The following is a 19,560-nucleotide window of genomic DNA, read 5'->3' on the forward strand; positions in this document are numbered from 1 at the left end:
CTCTAACCTGCTCGATAACTATCAGACAGCTGAATGGCTCACATGTAAATGGAAATCAGTGAGCGCAGTGGGATCTAATTGCAGATGGAAGTGGCAATTATGTTGACAAGCTGGTTGATATGACAGGCTCCATTATAGCCTTAAGCTTTTATTACATCCTTGCCTAGTAAATCACATCACTGAAGCAGTATTACCATAATGACTTTGTGGAGGTCTGTCTGTCAACATTGTCCCGTGTTTCAAGGGGACTGGACTGAGAAGTTGGAGGTGGCTGATCTTTATAAACCTCTCTAGACACGAATGACATTCAAGTGACGTAACTGTGCATTTATTAAAATTCTCTGGTGGCCATATCAGAAATTGTCTCTCAGGTGACACTGGAAAAGTAAGTGAAGTTTAGGGGTTGGTAACTTTATGACAAAAACCTTTTGCTTCATTTGCTGAAACTGTCACTATATTCCCAAAGAAGTACATGAGACAAATCACATATTAGGCATATACAAACCAAAGTGTCAAGAAGCTTTGTATTATTAAATAAAGCAAAGCAGGTTTTGGATCACAATTCACTTTGCATTCTATACTGCTCACTAGTTCTTCCATATCTAAATGACTGTGCAGAGGTCTGGGGCAATAATAACAATAGTACAATACATCTACTAATTACTCTGCAAAATAAAGCAATATAGATCATTCATAGGGTAAGCTATAGGGATCACACAAATTCATTATTTTTAGAGTCGAAACTTCTGAAATTGAAAGACCTTGTGGGCTTACAGACAGCACAAATATTTAAAGCAAAAAACAATTTGTTACCAGGAGATATTCAAAAATTATTCATTGAAAGGGAAGGGGGTAATGATTTAAGGGGGGTATTTAATTTCAAAACTCTAAGTGTGCCTACAACAAGACTAAGCTTTTGTATTTACATTTGTGGAGCTAAATTATTGAACAGTTTGAATGCGGAGATAAAGGAATGAAATATTTTCAGTAGTTATAAGGATGAAGAGTGTGTTTGACTATCACCAGGTGTTTACTGTTTATTTTTTACTGTTTATTATTTTGTTATCTATTCTTTTTTTTGTGTTTCCTTGAGCTAGGTGTGTATATGTATGTATATATGTATATATGTGTGTATATATATGTATATATGTATGTATGTGTGTATATATATATGTATATATGTTTGTATGTATTTGTCTGCATGTATGTGTATTAATATGTGTATATTTATATATACATACAGTACATATCTTGATTAAATGAAACATAGCCATCATGATTTGATGAGAATTAAAAAGAAGAGATTATTTTTGATAAGATTAATATGTCAGCAATTCATTTTTATATTTTTGAATAAGGTTCATATATAAGAATTTGTATTTGTATTATAAATATATATGATTATAATATTTTTGCAACTAATTTATTTATTGTAAGATGAAGATTATTGCTAATTAAGATAATATATTAGAATAAGTCTAGAGAATTGATTATTGTTGCTTTATATTGATGTGGAAGCTAAATAATTGACTATTATTAAGTTATGGAAAAGGGGTGGGATTAAATAAGTTAGTACTTCCTACCACTTCTTATTGGATATTTGAATCAAATCCTGATGTGCTGTTTACGTTTTTCATGTCTCCTTTTGTAATGTATTTTTTATATCTGTCCACTGCTTATGATTGTCTTTTTTTGTACCTGTTTTTTCACTTGTTCGGAATAAACTACTACTACTGCTACTACTACTACTACTACTACTACTACTACTACTAGGCTTCTACTACAACAAATAATTTGCAAAAAGAATCATGTATACCTTCACTTCTTACAGCTTCTCTTGACATCTGCTTGAATTTACCATGGCTAACCAAAAACTCACCAATCAAAGCCAGGAGTAATTGAAGTAGCTGTCAATGATGTAAAACACAGAATCCTAATGTGTATTTCATTAGTGCTGCCTGGTTTGTCGTCAGTGAGCAGTGATTGAAGTGACTGACAGCAGGTCTGATTGACTGTTTTCTTTTACAAGCAACTATTAAGCCCCAAGTACTACAAGGCAAGAGAATGGACAGAGGAGTAAGATTTTTTCACAGATTATCTGTCTCATTTAATGCTGTGTTAATATATTGAAAGTTTCAGCAAATATGATTTAAAAAGTTCTTCTTCTTCTTCTTCTTATTATTATTATTATTATTTTAAAATAAAGTTAGTATCTGCAGCTTTAATTTCCGTGCTGATTTAGTTAGCTTCATTGCTACACTGTTGTTGACACAGCTGGTTTGTATGTTCGTTCATTTATCAACTAGAGATGTTAGAGCAGCAAGAGCATATTCATTTTTTACTTTTAGGGGGAGTCGTACATCTGCTGGGAACTGCTTGAGTCCCTACAAATATTAATTAAATAATTAATTAATTGGAAAGGTGCGCTGTTGAGAGGATGGCAGCTAATGTGACACCCTGTGGTGTTTGAGTTGTGGTCATGTGAGCCATAAGAGTAATACTGCAAGCCTTGGATATTTTACATTTATACATTTTATATGTATCACATCGGCCTTTCTAGATTGATATACTTCAGATTACATGTATATGAGATGAGTTTCTCATCAGGAGGTGGAGGGGATGGTAGATGGTGTGGCATATAAGTGGCATATAAGTGAGACAGCTGCTAATCAGCAGACAGCAGCAGACTACTGTTTGAGACTTCCAGCTATGATTGTTGCAACAGAACCAAACATTATTCAATTGCACCAACCCTGACCCTTTACCCTAAACCCTTAACCCTGACCCACAGCCTAAACCTAACCACATGTTAACCACAGAATTGTCACAATGTAAAACTGAATGTAAAGACACATAATGTTACGACATATCTGCTTCTCATGAAAAGCACAAATTTTCTATGACACCCACAAATGCTACATATCTATGGTTTGCAGAAACATACAAATACAACATTTATTCTTGTGATTTAAATGCATAAGTAAATTAAGAATTTAATGTACATGATACATCTTGACATCTACATTATTTCTTGGTTGAACTTACCAAGGCGTGTAAGTTGCCAATTTACACACCTAGCAGATATGAAGCAAAATGATCATTAATTTGAGTCATGTTTTTGGTCACCTAGCAAATATGAGCTCAGTATTCACTCACCTTTAGCTCTGTCTCTGTCTGAACTCTGTCTGCCATTCAGTGCTGGGAAAGTAGGAGTTTTTCGCATTTATCAAAAGTAAATATGATGTTTACATGAAGGCATGAGCTGAATCAAAGAGTTACCAGTCATGAGAATTTGAACAATAGAAACCTTGAATCTTTAACACAAACATCCATCACTAAAATCATGTTCCCTAACTTCCACATTTAGAAGTGTTACTGGAAAAATAACTATTTAACAATCGATAGATACATGTTCAAATTACTTATTGGGGCATAAATTAAATGGGGTACTGAAGATAGTGTAGTGGTTTAAAAGGTTGCTCATGATCATGAGACTTTATCGTCTCTTGTCTAGATGCTATGGCAGAAAGAAATTGCTTTTGTAGAAGACACAAATCATGTTTTCCCAAGACTAAAGGCTGGTACAGACTAGAGAATTTTCAAATCTGAACGTGGGAGACCACAGACATACTGACAGATTTAAATGATTTTTAATGTTATCATCAGAACGCACATACTAGACGATTCGGTCAAATTGTGAGACCACACACTTGCTGTCTGTAGTCAAGATGTCACCGTGGTGATCCCACAGACTTGGGATCTCAGAGTCTTGCATGATCAAATGTGACGTCAGAAGATGAGTTCGAGTTGGGTTTGAGCTGTATCCATTTGGTGATGCTTCCCAGTCTCCTCGCTCTCATTGACTGTTGTGGGTTTCAACTCAGTATTCCGTCAGAGCCCTTCACGCATAACAATTATTTGAGGAGATACTCAGTTCCGACCGGCCCCAAATTGGGAACGCCCCCCAAATCGTCCCAATTATCCTCTAGTGTGTGCCAGCCTTTAAACAGCCTTTCTGTTTATATGTTGTTGTCCAAAATACATCACAATTTCAAAATTCATCACAGTTTGAAACAAGGAAGCTGTCTTTAGTGTCTGGATTTGGTAATGCAGTTTCTTTTGCTCTGCTGCTGTTTTTCTGTTTCACACATTTGTTTTCTCTTGCTCCAGACACAATTAACTGAAAAAGGAGAGAGGCTTGTTGGAGAGCACGAGGGAAGGAATAAAAAACAATGTTGGTAAGTGCCTGGCCTTATTAATGAAGTGAATCTTCATCCAGTCACACACGACAAATAAATGGCCGCCTCCTTGAAGCTCTTAATCGGCCCATTAGTCTTCGAGCGACCACAGCCTCCCGCCCCTTCCCCCCTACCCCCGCCCCTCCACTCCCTTCTTTGGCTTGTTCCCTTCAGACGAGACCAGATACATCTATCACCTCGTATTTGCATGCCGACCACACGTGCTGACAGAGCTGAGTGCACAGCTGGAGATGCTACATCATATTTAGTCCCTTACTTGCGCAATAAACACTGTTCTCCACATTGTGCACCCGTCGTCTTTCTTCCTCTCTCTTTCTCCATCACTTAAATTTCTGTTTCACAAATAACGTGGAAACTCATCTGTTCAAGAGGCTTCATTACATCTTCTCTTGCACCTCCTTTGCTTGCACTAAAAACCCTCCTGTCTCATTGTAATACTTCGTTCTATCACACTTCCTTACCCTACACAGCCATTGTAGGGAATATTTTGTTCCATCTGTTGTCAGGCTGCTGTGACTTTAATTTGCTGATGTATGAATTCAATCTTTTCCTGTGACTCACTGTAAACTGCTCTGCAGAGGAGAGTGTCTAAATGACTGAAACGAAAGATGAATATGCTAAGTAATGACAGGGTTTGCTCTTCTAAGTCAGCCTAATTAATCACCAGACGGTGTCCTGTGTGGTTTAAAGAGCTGCACAAACACAAAGTCGGGCTCTCAGAGAGCTTGGCATGCTTATCTGTATGTGACCCTAGCTTATTTTCCTTCCATTTTCCCTCCATTTCTCAGCCGCCATGCGCTGCGCCCTCTGCTAATTCAGCCGCTTAAAATCTCATTTCAGACACAATTAGCCTTTAGCCCATCCAAGTGCCGTCGCCTGTGGTGTTTTTTTTTTTAACTTTCATCCTTTGTGAACATTTTCTCTTTCACTCCTCGATAAAGATCATTATTGAGGTTACTGAAAAGGAGTTTTGATCATTTACAGGAGAAAACATATTAAAGGGCCTTTTAGCAGGCCCATTAGGAGCCTGTTAAAACCCTCGCTTGTTGCCACGCCAGGGTTATCAATGCTACTAGGAGCCTTTAATTCATTCCTTTGCCAGAAGTTTTTTAATTACATTTGAAGGCAGAGATTTCACTGCAGCAGAGCCCAGCCCTGCTGCTGTTATTTATTTTTTTTGTGAAACTCTTAACTGCAGAGCTTGCAAAACAAGGACGCTCATCATTTTTACTTTGCAGGCAAGTCACAGCATAATTTCACTGCATCTGCTCTGCAGCTGCCTCTAAATGGGTTTAGTTTTTTTTTTTTAGCACATTTGGGTAATTTTTGTTTGGCTAAGTGCACAAAGTGTCTGTATTTCTTTCCAGATTTTTCTGTGAAGTTTCTGAGAGGAAAGTCATTCAGCTACCCAAATATGTTTTTTTTAATCAAAATCCTTAACACAGGATTCTTAAGTGGAATTGGTGTTGTCCAAAAATCAAAATGACAGTTTCGTGACAGACACGTTTTCTGAGCCTAACTCTTGAATGGAGAACAGCAGGCATATAATGTCCCTTTAAAATATATTAATACCACTTTTACTTTATTTACTTATTGTTTTTTATGCTTTCATAAAAAAATAAACAAGATGCCATTAATATCTATTTATAGCCTACAATGCTTTTACTAGTGTACTAATGTTGTCTTGTTTTGTCATATTGGCAGTTAAAGGAACAGTATGTAAGATTTAGAGGGGGAACAGCAGGTTTTTTTTGGCATTTTTGCCTTTATTAGATAGGACAGAGTGATAGCGTGAGGGGAGGGGGAGAGAGAGGGGATGACATGGCTGTGAGCTGGAATCGAACCCACAGCTGCTGCAGCAAGGACACTGCCATCATATATGGGGTGCCTGCTTTATCCACTGAGCCACCGGGTACCAGTTCAGGGATTTTTTGGATCCATCCATCTCCCATCCTGGCAGCCCTATAGGGAATCTCCAGCTCCATGTATATAGTCATTACTGATACCGTTTCAAACTGACTGTCTGGCGGTGTACCATATCACCATGACCGGTGCTGTCTAGATACCCGCTGTTGTATCATACCACCATAAAAGCTGCCTCTTTGCGTTGGTGTCTAATGCTGAAATCATTGACCAAGCAGTAGTATTTGTTGAGTTGAAAATGAGAACAGGCTGTTATTTCCAACACTAACTCAGCTATAAGTCTGACCCCAGCTCGCTCAAAACACAAAAGAAAACTACACAGGCAGCTAGACCAATATACAAATCTTCTTGCACTTCAGTATCGTCCTTTAAGTGAAGTTGTCTTCTGACCTGTTGAATTTCACTTTTTGCTATTTTGATTTTGACACTTGAAGGTCTAACTGTTTTTTCTTTTCTGCAAAGCCTTCTGCAAAGTCTAATAACTGCCAGGACCTAAGGTAAGTGACTGAGCAGCTAAACTACTAATCTAAACCTCATTAATTCTCTCTTCTGAAATGAAATCTTTAAAATCAGACCACAATACCAAGTGACCTAGACAACCTGGAAAAATACAGCACCAAGTGCTTCTCCGGCTGTGCACGATAAATAAAAACAGAAAAACAGAGGCAAAACCAGCTTCTCGCCTTGAATCAACAGCTGAAGTGTATCTCTATCTGTGTCCTCAAAAATATTATTTTGCACAGGGGTGAGTGACATATCCATTGAAAACAAACTGTTCATATTTGACGCAGAGACAGCCAGGAATTCAGTCTAAAACAAAATCGATGCAGTTACCAAATCTCTGTCAGCAGTCTCTCAACACTTGAGTAACCTCTGTTATGACTGAAAACAAAGTAAAGAAAGACTACTCTTTACTTAAAAGCATGGAGCATGAGAGACGATCAGATCCTCTCGAGCATTCCTCAACAAACCCCAAAATGCTAAGAGTTCATTACAAATAGTTTAAACAAATCAAAATAACTAAGAGGAATTACTCAGGAAATCCTAGACAGAAGCAAAATACTGTTGATAATATTTCTATTCCCACAAACAGTAACATTTAACAATATTTAGTTAAATTAAGAATCAGCTTCCAAGACTTTCAGCATGTATTTGCGAAAATGCAATTCAAGGACAAGACCTCAACATCGTCAGTAGCACAGATCTGGTTGCCTTCTCCCTCCACTCGCCTTAAGGAGGAGTATGGAAATATGTTGCTGTCGCTTTCACAGCTAAAACAACACCTGCTGAAACCCTTATTGTAAAAATGTTCTCACTAACAGCAAAACAACAACAACTCTGTCATTATGACAAACCCTGACGTGACAAAGAACACAATATCTGCGTCTACTGCCTCCCACAAGAGATGCCATTTTATATGCGTGTGTGAGTGTATGATTTAAATATGTTCTGTGTAAATGTGTGTTTGGTATTGACACATTTGCATGAACACAGTCTGTTTCTGCATATTTGTGTACATACTGCACATCTGTATTTCTGCATATTTATGTGGGTGACCTTATGGGTGCAAGTATACATATCTTTTCTGTGTTTGTGTTAGTATGCGTATTTGCACTTGTATTTGTCAGTGTGTGCGAGAAAGAATGAAGGGGAATTTCTTTTCCATAATTAAAAAAAAGCTAAGATGGAGGAGGAGAGTGAACACTTTAATGCTGCTAATTATCCTCCTCTTCTGGCTCTCTACACCTGCGCTGCCGTTGCAGGGATTTCATTTGAATATAAAGTGAATTACGTCAGCCTCACAGAGAACATGTTGTTTATGTATGCATGTGTGTATATCTGTGCGTGTGTGAGTGTGTGCCATCAAGACTCAGAGGGTCAACATTAACAGCCAGGGAATTAATACAAGAGAGCATATTTGTTTCCGTAGATTAGTCAACAGAAACAAATATGTTCATCTGATTAATTGTCAATTCAGTCAGCAGGAGATAAAATCTCTCCGTCCTTCATATCTTTACACAGAGGCTGCAGGCCAAGAGAGGGCCTCAGAGCATCAACTATGCACCATGGAGAAAAAAAATATTTAAACAATATGATTGATTAGAGTATGCAAAGTACAGTACTTGCAAAACATTTTACTAAATGTCTTGTTGTTCAGGTTGTTGAGTAATGTTATAATGGCCTTCCTCCAGTTAGAAAGCTTGGTGTCACACCCTAAACACATATATATTTTCCCTGCTCATATGGTTGAACATACCACTATAATGACTCTTGGACTTTAGAGGTAATTGTACAAGTTACATGTTACAATATAATTTACCAGATAAGTGTGGTTTGTTAAATGGCCTCACGGTAAATTGCTGCACGACACTTATGTCTTCTGTGGCAAAAAAACCCAGACACTTATTTATTTTTGATGTAGCCCACAGCACTATTTTCAGACTAAGAGGCCCCTAATCTAGTGATGACTAAGCTCATCTGGAGCAGTTAGAGGTTTGAACATCAATTTTGCCAAAATATGAGACAGTGTTTTATTCAGGAAAATTACACTTGAAAAAGCACGACCATCTGACACTGGAGGACTACACAAAAATGTAATTTAGATTGCCCCAGACCTGTCAGCTTCCTGTTATTTTTCACATTACACAGCAGCATGTGTGCACCAAGCAGCCAAAGAAAGAGAGTTCTTAGAGGATAAAATGTAACATTATACAACATCATAAAGAAAGGAATGTATCTAATGATGATGCTATATGAAAGACCTATTAAACTAATGAACACATTTAAAACAGTGCATTAACATGACAATGCACACACATCCCACCACAGAGCCCTGACATCCAAACTAACAATATTTTTTTTTTCTATAGACAGCACTATGCAGCCTGCTACTACAACTGATTACAACTCAGAGAACCACCCTCCTATTATTCAGAATTAACCAGAAATGAGCAAAAAACTCTGAAAATTATGCATAAATGACTGACAATAAAAAAACAGCTATGGACACCATGGTAGGTGCATCAGGCATCATTAGGCTTTATAAATGCTATTACATGCCATTTTAAAAGCAGAATAAAACATCACCAAAGCAGACAATATGGACATTTATAAGCAATATAAACTGCATGGCATCTGCAGCCCTCAAACACACATTAGAGCAAAAAGAGAGCTGCATAGTTTTTGCACAACTTGTAGTGCACCAGCCAATTCTCATTCCAGAGTCGTCAAATACAGCAACTTTCTCATGATTTTGGTGTAAGATATCAACAACAAAAACAACCATTCGTGGTATAATATGCCACTGGTCGGCTCGATGGCATCTGGTACAGCAGGATGATACATGTATGGGTGATGTCGGTTGATAATGTGGCCAGTAATGACGTCATATAAGGAGCACGAAGGTCCCTATAGGGCAGGTGGGAGGTGTGGTAATGGGTCAAACAAAAACCAGACTTTCATCCGGGAGCCTGGTGGTCACTTTCAGTATAAATTTAGAGCCACATCATAATGTTTTTTTTTTCTTTTTTCTTTAAAACCTAAATATGTGCTTTTTTCCCCTAATCCTTCTTCAACAGCAGACACAGGAGGATACCCTGAGCATAATGTGTTGATGCCAAAGTCCACTGACAAAACTGCGATTTGTGACAACTTGGGATGAGAACGTGTCAAGTGCAACCATGTAAACAATGCATCATTGCTGAGCAACACAAAAAGTTAAAACAATAACGGATAATTTGTTGTTTTACTACCTTGCATGAAAAGCTTTGAGCACCACAAAGTCATCTACAGACTGCTTTAAGTTCATTTCTCTGCTTGTCCTGCTAAAACCTGTCTCAACCAAAAACCACAGAAAATCCTTACGTACCTCACTGAATGTAAAAGATCCTCAGTGAATGCAGAAGTCACCGCTAGAAGATCCATCATGAGCATTTAGGCCAAACCCAGTGTGCACTTGTAGATCACAGGACATCACAAGTGTGATTTGGTCACTTAGCGTGCCTGACAAGTGATACATTAAACCAGGGATTAATATACTGTCAGTATATGCAAACCTTTTTTTCCTTTTATGCTGTGGTAAACTTTAATTAATTTCAATATTTTTTTAATTAACTTAATTCAGTTGGTTTAAATGTAGTGATGTACAACACATTTAACTAAGTTTTTTTTTTTAAAAATACTCACACAAAAGCACACAAAAACTAAATCAGGCCCCGGGTTCAACAACTGTCTTAATTTTTCGTAGCATACAATTCATTTCATGCATTTATTTGTAGCCTACATTTGAAGAGGCTTATTTCTTAATTCCCTCCTATTACACGTGCCACTATTTTATTTAATATATAGTATGTCTGAAACATTAAAGACTCCCTGTTCATGAAGTTCTAAAAAAGAGGCTTCAGTGGGTTCGTATCTGTAAAAATGAAACATAATTTCTCAGTTTTACTTGTTAGAGCAGGTGTCACAATCTCATTTCAGTAAGAAAAATTGCTTTTCATCTTCCTCCATGTCTAAGCGCACACACACCAGACACACACAGAAACATACCTATCAGGCTAACACTATGTTTGATGTATTAACAGTGTAAAATGGGGCCAAATCCATCATTTTGAAAGTGTAGGTGACATCTCATTCAAATAGCAGATCTCATTTTGCAAAATGAAACATCCGATTCATTCAGAAATCGATTTACGATTTGATGCCAGCTGTTATCAAAGCCGCCGTGAACATCAATCTGTGCAGAGAGCTACATCTGCAGAGCTGATGCAACAGATGACGAGCCGGCGGCTTGGAAGCTGAAAATGGAGACATCAACCTTCACCATATCTGATTGCTGTCCCTCCTTAAACATCTGACAGAAGTGCACCCTGGGAGGAAACCACCTCTCTCTGTGCTGACATGTCCTCATCAGCCCTCCCTCCCCCGTCTCATCCAGCATCAACCCACAGATCATTATCACACCCCAACCTTGGCCTTCTTCAGAGGATCCTTTTATTTTTCTTGCTTCACATTCACACTTCACATTCACAAAGTGAGAATTTTCTCCCGGGTTCTTCTAACACCCCAAACTAAAACAATGAGCTTATTCTTTATTTTCTTCCGGTGAGGAATCTTAAGCCTATACATCATGAAAAACATCTGAGCGGTTTTGCGAACTGGACGTCATTATTCTTTTTTGTTTGGAGGGACTTCAAGAGACTCTGTGTAGTCATTTCTCTGTGGGAACGGAGTGCTGCCACACATCACCTTCACTCTTTGAGTTGGATTCCTGTTTGTTTACAGATGACAGTCACAAGTCCTCTTTACATTCACTCTTTTAAAATAGACAGCAATTAGTCAAGTCCTTCATACATAGTCCCAATTTCTGGCACAAAAACATGCACTCAAACAGGAAACTGAAGATAACTAAACAAAACTGAAACATACAGCATACAACAAACCCGGAGTAACAAAAACTGCTGCAACAAATATTCAATCATGTATGCTGGCTGCTGGTAAGTAGGGCCTTGACTTCACGGAACCCCTCTTAATGTCAGCTGATCAGCTCCAATCTGCATGGTGAAGTTTTTCATTACTACATTTCGAGACATTAACATAGATTTTAAAAAATGATTATAATATATTTAATTAACAGTAAGATGTCTCAATCACATAATCTTTTTTGTTACCTTACTTTTTTGATTATTTTTTGGGCTTTTTGCCTTTATTTGATAGGACAGGCCAAGCGTGAAAGGGAGAGAGAGAGGGGACAACACGCAGCAAAGGACTGAGGCTGGAACCGAACCCGCAGCCACTGTGGTGACGACCTAGCCTCTGATCATGGGGTGCCTGCCCCACCAACTGAGCCACTGGGCGCCCCAACTACTTACGCTCTTAAGGGTCGCGGGGGGCTGAAGCCTTTCCCCGCTGGTACACCCTGGACAGACCGCCAGACTTTCACAGGATTAAAACATAGAGACAGAAAACCACTCACGCTCACATTCACAGCTACGGGCATTTAAGAGTCACCAGGTAACCTGACCTGCATGTCTTTGGAATGTGAGAAAATCCATCCTGACACGAGGAAAAAAAAGCAAACTCAGCACAGTGGGGCCTGATACAATCAACTCACATTTCATCTTATTGATTATGTTCACAGGATTTTCATCTCAGGGGGTTTTCAACATATTGTTTTCTGGGGATGACTCAGAAATTGAGTATACTTTGAGTTGTGATGTCAAAAACAATACAAAACATACAATGTGTTTTAATGCATCCCTTTAGTTATTGATATAAGTTGAAAAAAATATCTGTTAAGACCATTTATTGTTGTTATTACTAAAAGGTGATGTTTGCATTAAGATTCTTTGTCCATTGGAATGTACCAAGAAAAAATGAATAAATAATATAATAAAATACCCTAATAAAAAAAAACATCATTACAATATATTTTACAACGTGTACAAGTAAAGGCTGTATGTATGAATGAACATTTATCGGCTCACGGCTGCTGCTGCTTCTTTGTTTGCCATGTTAACCTGCAGTGAATCAGTTTCTGAGTATGTGTTGCTCGGGAAACAAAGTTCAGTGGGAGAAGTCGAAGGACTAAACCTTCTTGACAACAAAGATGCAGCAGTCTCATCAGCTTCCCTGTGAATAACAGCAGCTCTTAGGCTCCCTCTTCAAAACAAAATACGTGGAAGAGAAGAAGATGAAGGAACCATGAACATCCTCTATGCAACAGCCCTTGTATTGTGCTGACAGTACCACAGCTGTCAGCAAATGAAACCTTTGCCTGTGGAACTATATTCATCCTTGGCCTTGTAAGGTGACATGCAACATACTTCACAACCCTACTTTTACTTTTGAGTGCTTCAGTGTTCTCTCTTTCAAATAAGCCACTGTTGCCTGGAAGCTCTGGCCTCCATTCCTCTGTCATTACAGCTAAATTCATTACTTCAACAAAAGGCCACTGCCCGTTTTCCCTCCCTGTCCTTCCTGCATGCTGCTGCATGTCACCACATGGTAACTTTACAAATGGAGCCAGGCATTCACAGAATTAAATCCAAGATGCTAGGACATAATTCTTAATTAAGCACTAATGTGATAAAGTGTTATAGCAGGACAGAACTCTCCTTTAAGGGAAGAGAGGCCTTTGTAATGAGGTGATTAATGGACTTAAGAGGGGAAGAAGATGTAATTGGCTGCTCGTCCCTCCCAGCTGTAGAGCAGGACACAGCTCATCGTCTGCTGCAGAGGGCTGCTCGCAGAACAGAAAGTGATGTCGTCTGTCTGTGAGAAAAAGGCTTCTTTAATCGAATATGCCTCTCAATCTCAAATAGTTGTTTTCTGTAAATGTTTAATGTCTGAAGGGATTGCAATTATTGTTCTTAGCTTCAGTTATTTTGTTGTCTGTACAATCAGATTTCTAAAAGGACCGTGTGCAGCACAGCAGGGTTACCCCAGCACAGACTATTGCAAACAGTAAAGTAACAGGTTCAAGACTTAAATAGACTTAAAGGTCAATACACTCTCAAAAAGAAAAGCTGTTTTGAGAGTCTGAAATAGTATAACCTCTTTTTGTCACATAATGTCAAACTGAAAAACAGTATTTCATTGCATTCTCTTGACATCTTTATAAAATTAGATTTCATCAAGTTATTGCACCTGTAACCACACCTGATAGTGATGTCACAGTATACCAACACATCCTAAAGTACACTTCATCATCAATCATTCAATCATGGACAAAGCACTGAAAAAGGGGCAAATATATCAAATCTGGAGTTGTGTTGTTTACAAACAGTAACCAACAATTCCTGGATAGTTCACCTTTAAGATTTTTTTTTTTTCAGAAGAAAATAAAGCTTCACTGATTCTTGAAGACACCTTGGATATGCAGTCTTAATAACCCTCCTCATTAGCATTGTACATTAAATGATGCTGAGTTGAGCAGCGCCTGAATCATGATGTGTCTGTGTTTTTTAACTGCAGACAGCAGCTGCTACTTTAATTTAGCTTTGTACGCTAAAGACTTGCTTGTTAAAAGATGACTGAACTGTTGTGTTTGGTGTCATGGCAGAAGTGGACTAAACACATTAAGGATGAATCAAAACCAACATTAACTGAAGCTATAAAGAAAGTGTAGCCCATCAGTGAGGCCAATGAATGCAAAACAGCCAGACAAAGGAAGAGATCCCCATAGAAGCGCTGTCACCAAGTTATCAGAAACCCTTGACAACCCGTGGGCTTTCAACAGCTCTTTTACTTATACTCCTTTTACGTATGAAAATAGATGTGGCGACAGTGGAGGTTGTAATAATGTACCTTTAACAGAGGCAGCAATGTATACAGCGGTGGGCTGCGAGGCCATTAAATGCATTGCAACATATGGACAGATCATTCTTTTCACTATATTACTTATTTGTTCTGGATTTTAGGCTGCTGATTGGACAATTGAAGTAGTTTTAAATTGTTACGCTTGTTATAGTATTTGTTTTAGGCCGATTTTATGAAAATGTATTAACTACATTACAATGCAAAAATAAGCAACAGTTTAAAAATAGTGGTCAGTTGCAGCTTCATGAAAACATTACTGGAGTTATGAAAATAACATATACTGTATGTGATACTGGTTAATAGATGTTTAAAAAAAGTGTTAATTATTATACTTTAAATATTAGAAACTGTGGACTTTTAATCATACATTTTTTAGATTAAAAACAAGTAAACTGAAACTTCTTGAAGGCTTCTAAAGTTCTCATCTCATGACAAGAATCGGGTGGCAACAGCTGAATTTAAAGGCAGCTGCTGTGGCCTTAATTGCCAGAAAAACAATTTTACTTCTTCTTTGTCTTAAAAACCAAATATGTTTGAAAATGTTTGTGTCGCTCAGTCTCAGGATTTAATGGTACCTCCACCGCAATGTTTTAGCTTTATGTTTTTACTGACTACAAAGCAACATAGCAGCCACAGAAGCCCTGCTTACCATTTGAAACATAATTCTTGTCCTCTCTGCTCTAATGAAAATGTTATTTAACATCCCACTGGAAAGGAATTTACAGCTTTCATGGAAAATCCAACCCCAAACCTCCCAAATCCTGCCGTATGAAAGAACAAAGCAGCTTAATGTTGCTGCCTTTTCTTCCTGAATATTCTGCTGTTTGAAACTAAGAGTCATGCTTAGAAACAGTGGTGGCGATAAGCTGCAGGATTTGCTGAATTTTGCTCACTATCGTAGTTGCTTTGATAGCATTGAATCGAGAAATCTTACCTGTCTTTAAAGTCGACCACAAGAGGTGCATGAGAAACTCAGCCTCTATAACAAGCCCCAAATTCTCCCGACTTCAAATGCAGTGAAAGTTTTATGAGGACTGTAATTTTTCTACATTTTTCTTTTCTTTTTTTGTATCCACTGTGTGGTCCTATTTCTTTACTGCTATCCTGGTTGTATTTTTTCGCATCTCACACTGTCAAAACATGAAGCTTGTCATTCAGTATTTCACTATATCTCACTTATAAACAGTGATCTCTAAAGCAACAATTTTCTGCTGTTTAAGAAGCTAATGAACACAGAACTGCATATATGAAGCATAACACCTCTGAGATGTAGGGATTAGCCATTAAAAGTAACATAAAACTATTTTGGGGAAAAAAACAAAACAGAATACAAGAGTTTATTAAGTTTTTCCAATACAATTTTTCCATGTTTGAAACGGATTAAACAAAATTTAATTTATCTCTATTGTAGTGGGTTGGCAGAAGTTTGGTGGTTTGACAAAAACATTTGCATTGGATAGATGATAATATGTGTTTGTGAATTCAGTTTACCAAGATTTTAAATTGTAATAATAATAAAAAAAAACATTTTTGTTGTTACTTATGGTCAGCCAGACAATTTTCATTCTTTTATTAAGTCTTTGGTAGTTTTTGCTATTAATGACAGAGTTTGCCATTGTGGGATTCAGATTGCCTTCACACACTCAAGGTATTAAAGATGCATGTAATACAGCATTTAATTGACTATGTTGACATGCACACAAAAATTTTACTATTACTTAGAACATGACAATATTCTGAATTTGATATGGTTTATGTAAACAGTATATTACATTTAGCATTTTCCGATCAAGGCATGAAGGATATGTCCGTATTATTTGGGTTTTAATAGTATTCTCTGAACATGTATACAGAACATATGGAATATGCATCTGATTTAAGGTTTTTACTGCTGCAGTTTGTGACACATGGCCTTTTATCTGTTAATGGTTAGTTCTGTGTGTTATGGATATGTTATACACAAACCAACTCGCCAACAGTTTGCAAGGCTGTGGGGTAAAGATGCATGCCCAAAAGAAAAGCCCACATTTCTGGTTGGAAAGAAAAAAAGACCTACTTTTAAGCCTTACACAAGACTTGGATATGAATAGATTTTTGGATATACATAATAACCACAACACAGACATTTTCAAGACTGTGGCTGAATAAAAGATAGAGGGAGACTGGATTTGCAAGGTCAAGGTCAAGGTTTACAAGTCCCCCTTCGTTAGGAGTCTTTGAAAAAAATCCTATTTTGATGGAACACCATATCAACTCTGTGTTGAATTACACCTAATGCATACTGAGACCAGCAACCACATCAACCATAAATGATATTTTAGGGTTATAAGTTTAATATAATTGATAAATCTTCTGTAAATTAGGTGGAGTTTTGTACAGCTATACTCACATTGCTATAGGAAACTCAGTCTGACAATTGTAATGTAATGTATCTGGATTTCAGGAAGGGATTATGACTCAACATAAATTCATCTTTCTCAGTTATATACAAAATCAAATGTATTTGAGTTGGAACATTTACTTTATATAAAACACATTACAGATTTGGTTTTGTAGATTTGAATTTACTAGTAAATTCCACAGCTCATAAAAGTCATTGGACATCGTGATGTGAACAAACTGCCAGAGATCCAGACCAGAGAGACTCACAGACAGCTTGGCTTCCTTGCCTGCCAACATGGAAGCCAGAGGGCTGTAGCTGCCCTGTAAGGAGGGGTTGCCCACTGGCTTCGCTCTCTGGTCCGTGCTCTACAACTCAACCTGGCAACCTCAGCACCTAATCAGGCTGCAACAAACATCTTGAAAAGGAGTCCAGTGGAGAGAGATGCTGGTCCAAAACTAGACAGACACAGCCACCAGTTGTATCTCCATCTTCATCAAAATGTAATTTAGCAGCTTTCAACAACTTGCCACAAGATTTAAACTCTGACCCCCCTGGCTAAATGCAACAATTGTCTAAGATGAATGTAATGAATAAGCTGCTTCAACAGTTATATATTGGATAAATTGAGGTGCCTGATAACCACCATGTTGTTATTAATCAGCAGTTTACAACATGACATCCAACATATACCTGAACACACACCACCTGAAAAAAATTAGTCCAAATTGGCCCTTCTACAGTATTATTGCACCACATGCATCATAATTAAGAGTAAAATCCAATGGAGCTTGTGATATTTCTCTTTTTAAATATCATTAATCATGATTTAAATCTAAGTTAATATCATGAAAGAAAATCACAAATCTCCCACACTAATACAACAACCCCACCAATGAGGGGCCACTTATGGTATTTGTATTTAGCTAGCACCACACATTATTTCTTCTTCTAACCACAAAATAGTAAAATGATCTCAGTTATGTCTGTGTCTGTATACACATGCATTACATTACGTCAGACTGGTCGTAGTGTGTTAGTTTGAACTTGAACATAATGTTCCATGAACTCACATCAGTCAAGTGGACGCTCACTACTGTATCTGTGTAATTGCTGCAGCCACTTGAAATTTGCATAAAGATGAGTTCGGCTCCTCTTCTGGAACCTCACCGCAACACTTAGAATTTTGTGACCCCCACTTCACCTTCTCATAAACCTTCACAAAATGTATGCATCTGCTCACATTCAATGAACACCAGCTCCTGAATGGACTTCATGAAGCCCTAAACACAAATAACCAGAAAAAGAAATGAATGATTTGTGTAAATGTGTGTGTTGCAGATGTGAACATCTGTGACCTATGTCTTGCACTATGTGTCTGCTGCTCAGCCTCTCATAATTAAAGGGTCATCAACACTGCTGTGTATAAGTCCCTAAAATGGAAAGTCGAAATGCCTTTATCCTCCATCTGCTTCCTCTCTTTCTCTGCTAATCCTTTTCAATATATATACAGTTCCTTGTATGTGCTGGTTTGTTCATATGGACTTTGCTTTTTCCTTCTTTGATATTCTATTCTATTCTGTTCTATATTTCTGACTCACTTTTCTCTGTCCCTCTTTTTATGTCTCCTTCGAGTTTTGCCTTTCTGATCCACCTTCTGCGTCTTTTCTATTTCTTGTTTTCCCCTTCCTTATATATTTGCATCTCAATCATTCTATCAATTTTTCTGCCATCAGAAAGAACTAGTTGGTAAAAACAAAAACCACACACTTCATCATCTGTCAGTGTCCCTGCACTAACATCCACCCATACAGCATGTCTTCTACTTTGCTGCTTGCTTTCTTTTACCACAAACTTATATAAACAAGGATAAAATCAATCAATACTTTCTGAACAGGTCAGTCTCACCCCGTCTCTCAAACCACATGGACTCAATATTTCTGTCACAGGAAACACGTTCTTGAATTTGTCGAGTGAATGAAAGTCGCAGCGAATGTTTGCAGAGACTGTTTCAAGTGTGACCGAGCCTGCACCCTGTCTGTCTGCTTTTCTCTGCCTCCTCTCAGTCCCTTTTTATTGCTCTGTTTGTCAAGCACACCCCTTCTGTCTCTGTATGAATTTATCTTGCTGCATCGTTCTCACACACAAGTTCACAAATACATGTGCACTCACACACACGCTGCTGCCGCTCATTTCATAACTGGTCAACTCTCTGTCCATATCTTGCCATTAGGGGGCAGTAAAATTCCACATGTTCACACATGATAAAATTGCATCCACACCCACTCTTCCTCTCTCTCTCTCTCTCTCTCTCTCTCTCTCACACACACACACACACACACTCACAGACTTTAAGAATTGTGATCTTTTTCTTTTAACATAATACACCAAAATGTTTTAATCTGTGTTTCCAATAAAGTTAACTTTTCAATGCCTAATTTTAAGTGTCACACCATTTTTTTTTATCTTAAACGTTGATGCAGAGCTGTGTCCCTCTCAGTGCCTCTGTGGGTACATTTGAAGGGAAATCAGGTTATATACTGTCAGCTGTTCAGGCATGAACATTGCTTTACTAAGAATAATATATTACAAGAACTTGTTAACCAAGGGGTCGCCAAGTGGCAGCAAGTAAAAGAAATATTTAGCAGCCAAAAATAATTTAATTTTATTGAGTTTTCT

Source organism: Plectropomus leopardus, chromosome 5, assembly GCF_026936395.1.
Source record: "Plectropomus leopardus strain MGB_pleo_1.0 chromosome 5, ASM2693639v1, whole genome shotgun sequence".
Classification (NCBI taxonomy): domain Eukaryota; kingdom Metazoa; phylum Chordata; class Actinopteri; order Perciformes; family Serranidae; genus Plectropomus; species Plectropomus leopardus.